Source organism: Crocuta crocuta, unplaced genomic scaffold (assembly GCF_008692635.1).
Source record: "Crocuta crocuta isolate KB4526 unplaced genomic scaffold, BGI_CrCroc_1.0 scaffold25, whole genome shotgun sequence".
Classification (NCBI taxonomy): domain Eukaryota; kingdom Metazoa; phylum Chordata; class Mammalia; order Carnivora; family Hyaenidae; genus Crocuta; species Crocuta crocuta.
This window is the reverse complement of record NW_027532015.1, coordinates 4,441,566-4,453,360: the sequence shown is the minus strand read 5'-3', so window position 1 is coordinate 4,453,360 and position 11,795 is coordinate 4,441,566. Positions and strand designations below refer to the sequence as shown.

General features: G+C 45.7%; 1 long non-coding RNA gene across 1 annotated transcript; it reads right to left on the bottom strand.

The window, feature by feature from the left end:
* Nucleotides 1–6,828: 6,828 nt before the first annotated feature.
* LOC144241546 (uncharacterized) lies at nucleotides 6,829–11,315 on the bottom strand. The gene is made up of 3 exons (XR_013338110.1): nucleotides 10,905–11,315; nucleotides 7,869–7,965; nucleotides 6,829–7,027 (listed from the first exon to the last, which is right to left on the bottom strand). It is a non-coding gene; the product is annotated as an uncharacterized LOC144241546 (long non-coding RNA).
* Nucleotides 11,316–11,795: the final 480 nt, after the last annotated feature.

Here is an 11,795-nt window from a genome sequence, read left to right as displayed (position 1 = left end):
TTTAGTTAATGAGCATTTAACACATTCCCTTTGATGAAGCCGTTAAATCTGGCTTCACACTGGCACCCCACCAGACATCTCCCTGCTCCCAAGCCATTTGTGTTTACCTATTCTTACCTACTTAGTTATGGTGTCTTGTTTGTCAGCACAATATCAAACTAACCTTTACTCCTGTCTGGAAAAAGTGGGGCTTCCGCTTTGTGAGTAAATGCTTAAATCTGTATTCAGAGCAAGTCCGCTTTCACCGAGCAACATATAGTTTAGACAGAACAAACGTTGCATGATCATATAACTGATGGTGCATGCAGCAGCAAACATATAAGCCAAAGCTGTGGGCTTTTGCGGAGACAAATACCCAACTCAAAACCTATGGACTCCAGCTGGCAGGGTCCTTCTGGATTTAATTATAACTTGATCTCTGAAGAGGGAGTATGTGTCAAGTGTGCTTTTCAATCACTTAGAGAAAGCAGAGTAAGTGGCTAAGCAGTCCTGGGATTCGCTTATGAGATGAGCCCTCGCTGCTGTCCCCTAGAGGAGGGAATCACAGGAATCCCAGTCCTGTCCCTTGCAGAAACACAGGCTGTTTCCTATGCCAGGGGCTTAAAAAGAAAATGCATACAGGGGCTTCCGGGTGGCTCGGTTGGTCAAGCATCCCACTCTTGATTTCCGCTCAGGTCAAGAGCTCATGGTTCGCGAGGTCAAGCCCCGTTCTGCGCTGACCGTGTGGAGCCTGCTTGGGATTCTGCCTCTCTCAAAATAAATCAATAAAAACTTAAAAAAAAAAACACAAAAAACCCAGCACACAGATGTCTCTAAGATCAACTATCTAAAACTCAATACAATTGAGAATACAAAAATAAACTGAGGAAGGGGGAACAAACAATATATTCTTCTTTACATAAAACAGGAGTAATCCAGCAGTTTAGAAAATTCTTCCCCGTGCTTTGTTTCTTATCTGCCACCCTCGCGTTCCTCCCTCACCTTTCCCTGACTCACAGCAAATCCTGCCAACCTAGAGCCAGCACAGACATACAGAAAATCTATACAACAGGCACCATTGCGGGGCCATCAGAAAAATGACCTGGTCTGGTCACAATTAGGTGAAAATTTCCAACCTGGTTCTCGGCAGCTGCTCCACAGTCTTGCTTCTAAATGTGAACACAGCGTGTTGCCCAAGTCATTTACATCAAAGCCCTGGCAACCCAAGGAAGCTAGGCCAGGGAGAGGTCACCTTCCAGCCTATTGGTTATGGGGGACACAGTTAACTGCCGACGGCTGGATGTCACACGGTGTGCAATTTTTCTATTTTACTGTGCAAAAACAATCCAGGACACAAGGTCAGTTTCAAGAGATTGTTTGGGTTATTCCCCACTCCAGGTCACCAGATATAATCCAATAACTTGGGAAGCATTTTATACTTTGAGTCCATAGCCTGTAAGAAAAGAGGGAGGAAACCTCTTTTGTTGGCTCAGGGTTGGGGAAGCATGGTGACCCTGGGGCAGACGCAGCCATTGGAACCTTCAGGTATGAAGGCGGGATCTGACCCAATCCCATCTGATTTCATTATGCCTCAGTCCCAAGCCTAGAGGCTCTGCCCTCCTTTTTGGTTTTTTTTTTTGTTTTCCTTTCCTATTGACTTATGGGTAAAAGACAGTGAAGTGGTTAGACAAGGCGGCCTAGCTCGCAAGAGTCTCCAGACCCGTCTGGCACATGTGGGCCGGGGCTCCGTGGGCGTCTTCACAGTAACCAATGGCGGCCTTGGCCGTGGTCCAGAACAAGCTTAAAGAGAAGGCTTTCCTGTAAAGGTTTCTTTTTAAGCCCGAGTAGCTTCAGAGACTTGTTAACGATTATCAGAGATAATTATGACCGATAGACTATCTGGAAAAACAAGGAACCTAAAAGCAAACACAATGAGTTTTATATGTTGGGATGTGGGGGGTTGGAGATGCTACTTCCCTTAATGTATAACCAGAGAGTGATCTGATTTCTGCCCTGCCTGCAGACATTTGTTACATAGCAACCGTGAATGAAAATAAAATTCTCTGAGGAGAGTCGAAGTGTGATTACAACCAAGACCCTTAGCTTTTTGTCTCTGATTTCCAGATATATGGTAAGAATTTCCCTTCTCTCTCCGAGTTAAGAGCTAGGAATTAATTTAAAAGTTGTTATTATAGTGGCTAGGTCAGCCAAGTGTCCGACTTCAGCTCAGGCCATGGTCTCACAGCTTGTGAGTTCAAGCCCTGGGTCGGGCTCTGTGCTGACAGCTCAGAATCTGGAGCCTGCTTCAGATTCTATGTTTTAGTCTCTCTGCCTCTCTCCTGCTCATGCTCACTCTCTCTCTGAAAAATAAATAAATATTAAAAAGAAGGGCAGGGGACGCCTGGGTGGCTCAGTCAGCTGAGTGTCGGCTATGGCTCAGGTCATGATCTCTCAGTTCACGAGATCGAACCCCGCATTGGGCTCTGCGCTGACAGTTCAGAGCCTGGAGCCTGGTTCAGACTGTGTCTCCCTCTCTCTCTGACCTTCCCCCACTTGTACTCTGTCTCTTCCTATCTCTTGAAAGTAAATAAACGTTAAAAAATTTTTAAATAAAAAATAAAATAAGATAAAAGTTATTATAGATCTCAATCTGTTTTTTGGAAGAGGTGATAAGGTATCTTACCTTCCAGACTACCTTTTTCTGTATAGTATCCTATATTCCCCACCATTCTAGACATTTTCCTGTTGTTCTGCGTGTCGTGTCAGAGCCAAATGGTCCAGAAATGACTGTAATAATATCACTTCTTATAAAAGTACAAGGGAATTAACTTGTTTGTGGTGCTGATTCTCTTAATGGGTGTTTTTAGAATATTGTTTGACCCATGCTCATGTTCTTTCACCGATTTCTCAGGTCCAAGTATGAATATCATAAAAACACTTGGAGCCTGGTGTCCCTGGCCATTTGCCCTCACATCACTGGCCCCCGTTTGGAGACCACGAAAATGCCTTCAAGTGCTCTGACCCTCATAGTCAGGCCTGGAGCCAATCATCAGAAGGATCAGCCCCCCCCCCCCAAACATTCTTTTGTTCCCTGAAAGTACAATCAAGGTGATGTCACGGTGAAGAAAGCACAATGTGCCATTTTTCAATGTCTTTTAAATATTGAATAAACCTGAATTCCTGCAATTTAAGAAACCTTAAAGCATTATCGAAGCTTGGACTATTCATTTTTCCGGAATAAGGTTTAAGATACTTTAAGTCCTGTTTAGCAAAATGCAGATTACATCAGAAAAGGAGGGGGAAAAGTTTCATTTTATTAAGAAATGCCAAGGCTCTGGGGCACCTGGGTGGCTCAGTTGGTTAAGCGTCCGACTTCAGCTCAGGTCATGATCTTGCGGTTCGTGGGTTCGAGCCCCGCGTCAGGCTCTGTGCTGACAGCCAGCTCAGAGCCTGGAGCCTGTTTCAGATTCTGTGCCTCCCTCTCTCTCTGACCCTCCTCTGCTCTCTGAGGACCCTCTCTCTTTCTCTCTCTCGGAAATAAATAAAAAGTTAAAAAAAATTTTTTTTAAGAAATGCCGAGGCTCTTGATCGGGCTCAGAGCCCATGAATGTCTCCTGTGGTGTGTGCTATCTAACATTCTCACTGGCTCAAATCATGGCCTAACGGGACCAAGATTGTCCAGGCAACTGACTTCTCAATTAGGAGCAAATACTAAGATACAGAAAGTTTGGTCCTTATTCAATAAACTAAGAAGTTTTTAAGGTGAAGGGTCAATAGCAAAAACATGCTCTGTAATAGAATTTCCACTAAGGTGAGTGTTGTGCCCTCTGTTGGTGTTCAGTGAACCGGGCTGACATTGACAAATTTGGGGAATCAGTTGTAACTGTCTCTGTTCCTAATCACCTATATCTCGTCTTTCCTTTGTCATTGAACGGCATCCTCCTTTCCCTGCTTCTTTTTCATCCTTTTTCCTTATCAAAGTGGGGCACGCTGTGATATGTTCATTTCTACAGGGCTATAACTCCTACGTACCTCTGCATTGCCTTTCCCGGGACATTTGTACTTCAATCCATCTTCTCCATGTCTAGGGTAAAAGGCTGTTCGTGGTTAAAGAAATTTCAGATAACAGCATACAGTGGAGGGAGATGTTTTAAGGGGTAGGAAAGTAAAATTGCTCAGTTTAATTCTTTTTTTTTTTTAATGTTTTATTATTTCGGAGAGAGAGAGACAGTGGGAGCAGGGTAGGGTCAGGGAGAGAGGGAGATACAGAATCTGAAGCAGGCTCCAAGCTCTGAGCTAGCTTTCAGCACAGAGCCTGACATGGGGCTCGAACCCACGAACTGTGAAATCATGACCTGAGCCAAAGTCAAACGCTTAACTAACTGAGCCACCCAGGAGCCCCATTCAGTAAGTCTTGAAAGACCCACTCAGTAAGTAGAATGGGTCCCTGAGATTATACCTACTCCCATCTCTTCTGTTACCATAATCCTAACCCTTCCTATTCACTGAGCCCTAGCGATGGGGACTCTGAAGGCATTTTCTAGTATCCTCTGCCCTCTGTTTCACCACGTAGAGTGGACATCTGTAATCCTCACTGCCCTGGTCTATCCTCCCTTTTCTGGTAACAACATCCAGCTTTCCTTTGCTTCCCATTAGGGTCCACTTTCAGTCTATGTGGTCTAGGGACTAAATCCATCTCCATCTCTAAGATGTGCCTGGGATGGAGGTCTGGCCATTCATGAGATCAGCACATTCCCATGGCCTCTCTGCTTAGTTCAGATAAGGGCCAGGCAAGTCAGAGCTGATCTCAGGAAGTTTGCTGGGCCTACTGAAGAAGAGGTACTTTCTTCTATAGTTTCTGAGATGGTGGACATAAGCCCGGCACTACTGATGGACGTGCAGAAATGCTTGCCTACGATAGAATCAGTGCAGAGGAGAGCAGAGCTTAGGGAAGGAGAGACTCGGATCCCCAAGGACATCCAGAAGTACCTGGATCCACTTTCAGTGTTTCAGTGATGAGATCCCCTTGGTTTAAACCAGCATGAATAGGGTCACTGGCAACACAGAAATCCCACACGCAGCCGGCAGCCTGGACTTCAGCTTTGCCGTCCTCCTTGCTCTAGCTGTGTTTCCTCCTCTCTCACATTAGCCCTAGCACCCTCCCGTCCACAGCGTGAGAGGGAGCCCAGGGATTAGGATTTCAAGCCTTCGCATCTGGGACATCCAAGGAGAATGAAAACCACAACTTCAGGGGCTGCTGAAGGAGCCCTTCCGAGTATGAGTTTGGAGAAGCCCAGCCAGCTGAGAGATACAAGGAGCAGGGCCACATCCCCACAAGCGACTGTCCCAGGCTGGGGTTGGGAGGAGGGGAAAGGAGACCCTCAACATTGAAGAAAGGAGTGCAAGAGCCACACCTGTGCTGATCAGTGTGTGTGTGTGTGTGTGTGTGCGCGCGCGCGTGCGTGATGATAGATGATGATGATGATCAGTGATGGTGACAACAATGACATATGCATCAGAGGACACTGTCCACACTGACACCCTGTATAAATCTTACAAAAACTAAGTGTGATAAGAAAAAACCTAAACATTTGGTTTGACCGTGTACAATCAAGCCAATTACAGTCATTTACATGGAATGCATCCCATTTATCCCTAATCGCCATGAAACATAATAAGGATTATGCACTTCATTAAGTATGTGTCAGGTTAATGTAATTTCTTAGATTCTATCTGATGGCATCTATAAACGACGATACATTTGTGCTCTGGCTTCCTGGTGTGTTTATAGCACATACACATTGGTCATCTGCCTACAACTTGTAAAAAATTATAATGTTGAAGTATTTCTACCTGAGGAAATGAGAGACAGTTGATAAATAAATGGCACTTTCTACAGTTTCTTTATCAACAGGGAGGCATCACAGCCATATCTTAGGCCATTTGGGCCTACTGAAGATCAGGTGGTAGATAATTTGCCTAAACTTATTTTAGACAATATCAGATGAAAAGAAATATTAGGGAGAGCTTTAGAAAGGGCAGGAAGTTGGGGTGCTGGGTGGCTCTGTCAGTTAAGGGTCCAACTCTTAATATCAGCTCAGGTCATCATCTTAATATCAGCTTTTAACATCATCTCATGTTTTGTGGGCTCGAGTCTGGCATCGGGCTCTGTGCTGACAGCTCAGAGCCGGCTTGGGATTCTCTCTCTCCCCCTCTCTGCCCCCTCTCACTCACGTGCACATGCGCACACTCACACATGCTCTCTCTCTCTCTCTCTCTCTCTGAATAAATAAACTTAAAAACAAAAGGGGGCAAGATGTTCATGCAAACAGGAGGCTATTGTGCAAGAACTTGAGTGAGGACAGGCCTGCCTTCTTTCAGCCTCTCTGAGTCTCAGTGTTCCAATATGTGAAATGGGAGTCCCAATTCTTATCTCATGGAACCAAAATGAAGGTTATAGGAGAAGGTGCACATTGTCCAGTAAATGCTAGCTATTATCATCTTTAGAAAAATTTGGTATTCAGCCTGAAGGTAGTCTATCAAAGGGGAAGATAGTCTTTTTTGTAATCTTTATTTTTGAAAGAGGGAGGGAGACAGAATGTGAGTGGAGGAGGAACACGGGGGGTGGGGGTGGGGGGGACAGAATGTGAAAGAGGCTCCAGGCTCTGAGCTGTCAGCACAGAGCCCAATGCGGGGCTCAAACCCATGAACTGTGAGATCATGACCTGAGCCGAAGTTGGACGCTTAACTGACTGAGCCACCCAGGTGCCTCAAAATAATCTTTCTACCTAAAAGGTGCTTACAGAATTGTGGTTCACCATATGAATATGAGCCTCAACCTCTTACATATTAGGTTAAACCACATGACTTTATTTTTATAGGTCAGGAGTGGTCCAGTAGGCAACTCCGGGGGGTTCCACTTGATAGAAGTAATAGAAGTTACTCGCTTGCATCTGTCCATCCTCAGTGCCTCTGAATCATAAGAACCATTCACCCCCTGTGACGAGGTAGGCTAAGCTTTCTCCAAGAAAGCTAAGCAAAGCAGACTCTTGAGAAAAAATAAAAAAGAGAGAGAGAAATGAAGGGAGAGGCAATATGTGACTGGTCTAGTGAGTATTGAAACGCTCTCTAAAATCAAATGAAAGCCAAAAATAAGGGCTAAGAATAAAAAACCACAGCTTGGGGCATAAGCTATTTATTGTAATTAGTATACTCCTTGGTGCTGGTTTCCCAGGGGGCTGTTGGGGATCAGGTGAAAGGAAAAGAACAGAGAAATCTGTGGAGGGGAAAACAAGTTGAGAACCAAGAAAAATAAGTGGTAGTTTTTAAAGGAATTTGGTTATTTTAAGTTCCTTCTGAAAAAGATGCCACCTAGCATCTGAAACACTGCTAACAGAATCAGGAAAAGAAAAAAGGAAAAAACACTGAATATGGAACAGGGAGGAGCTACCTTTGTAAAATGTACTTAATGAAGTGTTTTTAAGTGTTACTTGAGATTAGAAGGTAGATAGAGCTCTTCTCTGATGATCTTTTCATTGAATCATGCAGCTGGAAGAGACAGTTTAGGCTTATTTCCTGCCTCAGGGAGCTATATAACTAAGCTATCCAATTTGAATGATTATCTAATTCATTTTTTGAAGGTTTTAAACTAGGCTCTGCCCTAAGTTCTGAGCTTGCCTCTCCCCGCACACACACCTCCCCACAGAGGGTGACACCCAGGCCCCACCCTGCTTCATGCTGGAATATGGCCTGAGAGCCTTCCACAAAAAGAGATTTTCTTCAGTATATAGATATTACTACTGATAGTGGCAACACATGGCCATCCATCCCTTCCGAGTGTATTGGCCTGTGGGCTCTACAGCTCAAAAGTAGCCTCTAGACGTCTTTACCCCTGGAAGAAGGCTGCGAAGGACATTCTGCTATGATTGAGCTTCACAGGACTCAGTCACTCAGGATGCAGCTAGAGCCAGAGCTGAGTTTTGGCTCCTTTCTCCAGCAAGTTAGCATTGCAAAAAAAAAAAAAAAAAAAAAAAAAAATAGCATTAGGCAGAGCAACAAAGGCAAATGGTACATGATTTCAACCAACCATAGGCTCTATGCCAGGCTGTGAAAGGTCTACTTAAACCAACAGCAGCCAGAGGACATGCATCAGCTCTACCTTGATCCATAATAACCTGGAAGGGATCACTGCCCCTGGATATAGGTCCCCACAGAGTGGCCACAGAGCACCTTGCAAGCCCTCAATGATCCAAACCCTACAGGTGGTCAGTGGTGCTGGCAATGACCCTTCAGATGTGCTCAGAACACACTGCCCCGGGGCCAGCGCTAAGAAGAGAAGTTGCCCTTTGTTTCCATACGTGGCTCCTTGCATGCAGCAAGAAATGTGCAGCCTGTGACATATCCCCAGCCGGTTTACAATCGCATCTGATAAATGCCCGGCTAAGCATCCTAGAACTGTCTGCTTGTCTCCCTTTCAGAATGCAAGTGCAGTGATCATCTTCCAAGGCTTTTGGAGAAGTCTTGGGACTCAGGCCGCTTAGCAGGGTCTCCGGGCAGTACTGTGAGCGGGTGCTTTCCCCTGCATCCAGCACCCTGGCCCTTCTCTGCAGCTGCTCTCGCCCAAGCAGCTCGGCAGGCACCAGAGCCAGAGAGCCAGCTAGTCCTAGAAGGGGAGGTGGAGAGGAATTTGAAAAATCTCATTTATGCCGCTGATGCCGGTGTCTACACTTCTGAAATCTGCATGCCAGCGCCCTTAGCCCGCCCTACAGGCACAATTAAGTCGGAATCCCAGAGGAAGCCATCAGCCAGAGCCTCCCCACAGGTCACAAAACACTGCGCTCCCCATTCTCGACCAGCTGTGCCGTTGGTCTTTACCTTAGTACGGACGAGCCAGTCACCTGGGAGGAGGAAAGGAAGGTCAAGTCCTTATCAGAATTTAGGAAATAGTTGCTATTCTTACACATTCAGAGAGTTTTAAGATTCATCAGGGAGCAAGAGAAACCTCAGACATAGACACTGGCCTAGTTTGGGCAGCTGAGTGTTTCATGGGAAATCCTGTGAATTACAATTGGGTCCTTGAAATGGTCCTGGGGAGGCCAAAGAGAATCTCTTGTCTGAAAAGCACGACGTGTCTTTGCTACACTTAGGCTGGCCCCGTCAGACACTCATATGGTGCTGGACGTTTGCTCATGTGTGGAGTGGTACACTCAGATTTTGCACAGAGAAATTCGGTTCCATGACCGCAAATTCCTTTGCTGAAGTGTTGGCTATGTGAGGAGGCAGACAAGAATATGAATGAGGCCACACAGCCAGGAAACTGTCACAGGGCTGGTGATCTACTAGATGTCAGTGGCAGAATCCAGGAATGGTTGAGAACACAAACTTCAGGGTCAGGATTGTACAAATCTTGGATCCTTTCCCTACGGAGGGCAGCTCCGAGGCACCGGATAAATGAACCCCCCTTGCAGAGATGGTCGATAGGTCTTTTCTCGCTGGGATGAAATCCAAATAGAGATGATAGTAATAGGTTCTTTCTCGGGGCGCCTGGGTGGCTCAGTCAGTTAAGCATCCAACTTCGGCTCAGGTCATGATCTCACGGTTCGTGGGTTCAAGCCCCGCGTCGGGCTCTGTGCTGACAGCTAGCTCAGGGCCTGGAGACTGCTTCAGATTCTGTATCTCCCTCTCTCTCTCTGACCCTCCCCTGCTCACACTGTCTCTCTCTCTCAGAAATAAATAAAACATTTAAAAAATTTTTAAAAATAGGTTCTTTCTCATCAGGATGTAGGATGCTTAAGTAACAATTGGCAAAACACTTAGAACCCTTCCCAGAACATACCTGAGTACTTAGTGCATGGTCATGGCTGTTACTATTTTTTTTTTTTTACACAGAAAGATTTCATGAAGCATGGAATAGCTTAGCCCCACATTTAAATAATTACCTGATAAACAGCAGTGCCAAGTTGTGACCCTCAGCTTGCCTAATCAAATGCCAAGCACTTCTTGGTAAGGGAGAAAGCATGAAGCAAAAAAAAAGGGACTTGAAAATTTGAATTGCCCTTATATCTAATTGTGTGGGAAAAGGCACCTGGAAAAAATACCAAGTGTCTTTCTAAAGCGGTTCAATGACTCAGTAGGGTATTCTAGCTTCTAGCCTCGGTCATCTCTGTTACCTATTGATGTTTACCTTTTCCAGAGAATGGGGGTGAAAACCAACGAGCATTGCTATTTTGCTTCAATGTATAGAATCTGGTTCCTACTTCTGAAATAGCCAAAGAAACATTTCATGAATGCCTAGTAAGTCCTTTGTACTAATAAGGCATTTCCACACGCACGATGTTGACTTGCTTTGATTGTGAAGAATTCTAGTCCCCTGTCCCTGTTTCAGTAATATAAGAAAGAGTGCTTTTAGGTCTGGAAAAATCTGACATTGTGTCTAATCCAATGTCTTCATTTTATAGATGAGCAAAGAAAGGCCCAGGATAATGAATGGGTAACAGCATATCCAGCTAGCCACTTTAAAGGTGGCGTAAGCATAGGTTTGGGGAAAGAGTAACCCTAGTTTGGATGCCTCCGTTGGGTGGGCAGGCTCATTACTGGGGAATCTTGAACCCTTTAGAGAAAAGAGCTCTCTGTTTGCACACAGGCACGCACACTTCCTTCTCTCTCTTTCCTCTCTCTCTCTCTCCTCCCAATTTTGCTTTGTCCCCAAAATTCTGATACGCTCCTTCAGAAAAGGAGCTGAAGTAAACAAATCAACAATCAAGGCATTTTTTGAGCAGAATAGATCCATTATTCTTTGAGTGAGCAGATTCCAGATGCTGATTTCTGTTCTTAGCTAGGCCTCTTCTCCCTGGGAGAGCGGGAGACATGGAGGAAAAGTAAACAAACAACGTTGCTGGGTCTTCTGATTCTTTTTGAGTACTGACCGATTGGGTAACAGGCCCACAGCAGAGAGAGGCATCTGCCCCGCGGGCCATGGTGCGCGAAGATGAGCTGATGGTCAGCACACAGGTGGAGACAGCGGACGTGCACATTCTCTGATTTAAAGAAGTGCAGCGTCCAGAAGAAGGTACAAAACCGTTCCCAGCGTGGCTTTCTCCCTGGACCCCAGCTCACGTGAGGGCAGAGTGATGACAGTAGCCCCTCATCCGGTGGGTGGGGTAATTGTGGGGCTGCCTGCCTCCTGCCCCTTTGTGACATCACTGCTACCTGACATTCTGACCTGCTGTGTTCCAATCCTCTGCGGGAACGCTGCGCTTCTCCATCTTTCTGTAAGCGCTGGGAAGCCACTGCCGAGCATACTTTCCAAAAATGAAATTTAAAGTTCTGTATTATTCTAATAACACTTACTGTATGGATTGGCTTTCGTAAGCCTTTACTGAGTTACCTTGAAGACCAGTTGGAATTCCTTGCTGCTTGAACAGGTAGACTACTTGGGGCTCCAGCGGTTAAATGGCTGACTCTGGACTTTGGCTCAGGTCGTGATTTTATGGTTCGTGAGATCGAGTCCCACGCTGCGCTCTGTGCTGGCAGCTGGGGCCTGCTTGCGAGTCTCTCTCTCCTTCACCTTCCCCAGCTCAGACACACGCACTCTCTCTCAATAGAAATAAACTTTAAAAAATAAATAAGACAGGGGCTCCTGGGTGGCTCAGTCTGTTGAGTGTCTGACTTCGGCTCAGGTCATGATCTCATGGTTTGTGTGTTCCAGCCCCACATTGGGTTCTGTGCTGACAGCTCAGAGCCTACAGCCTGCTTCAGATTCTACGTTTCCCTCTCTCTGCCCCTCCCCTGCTCGCACTCTATCTCTGGCTCTCAAA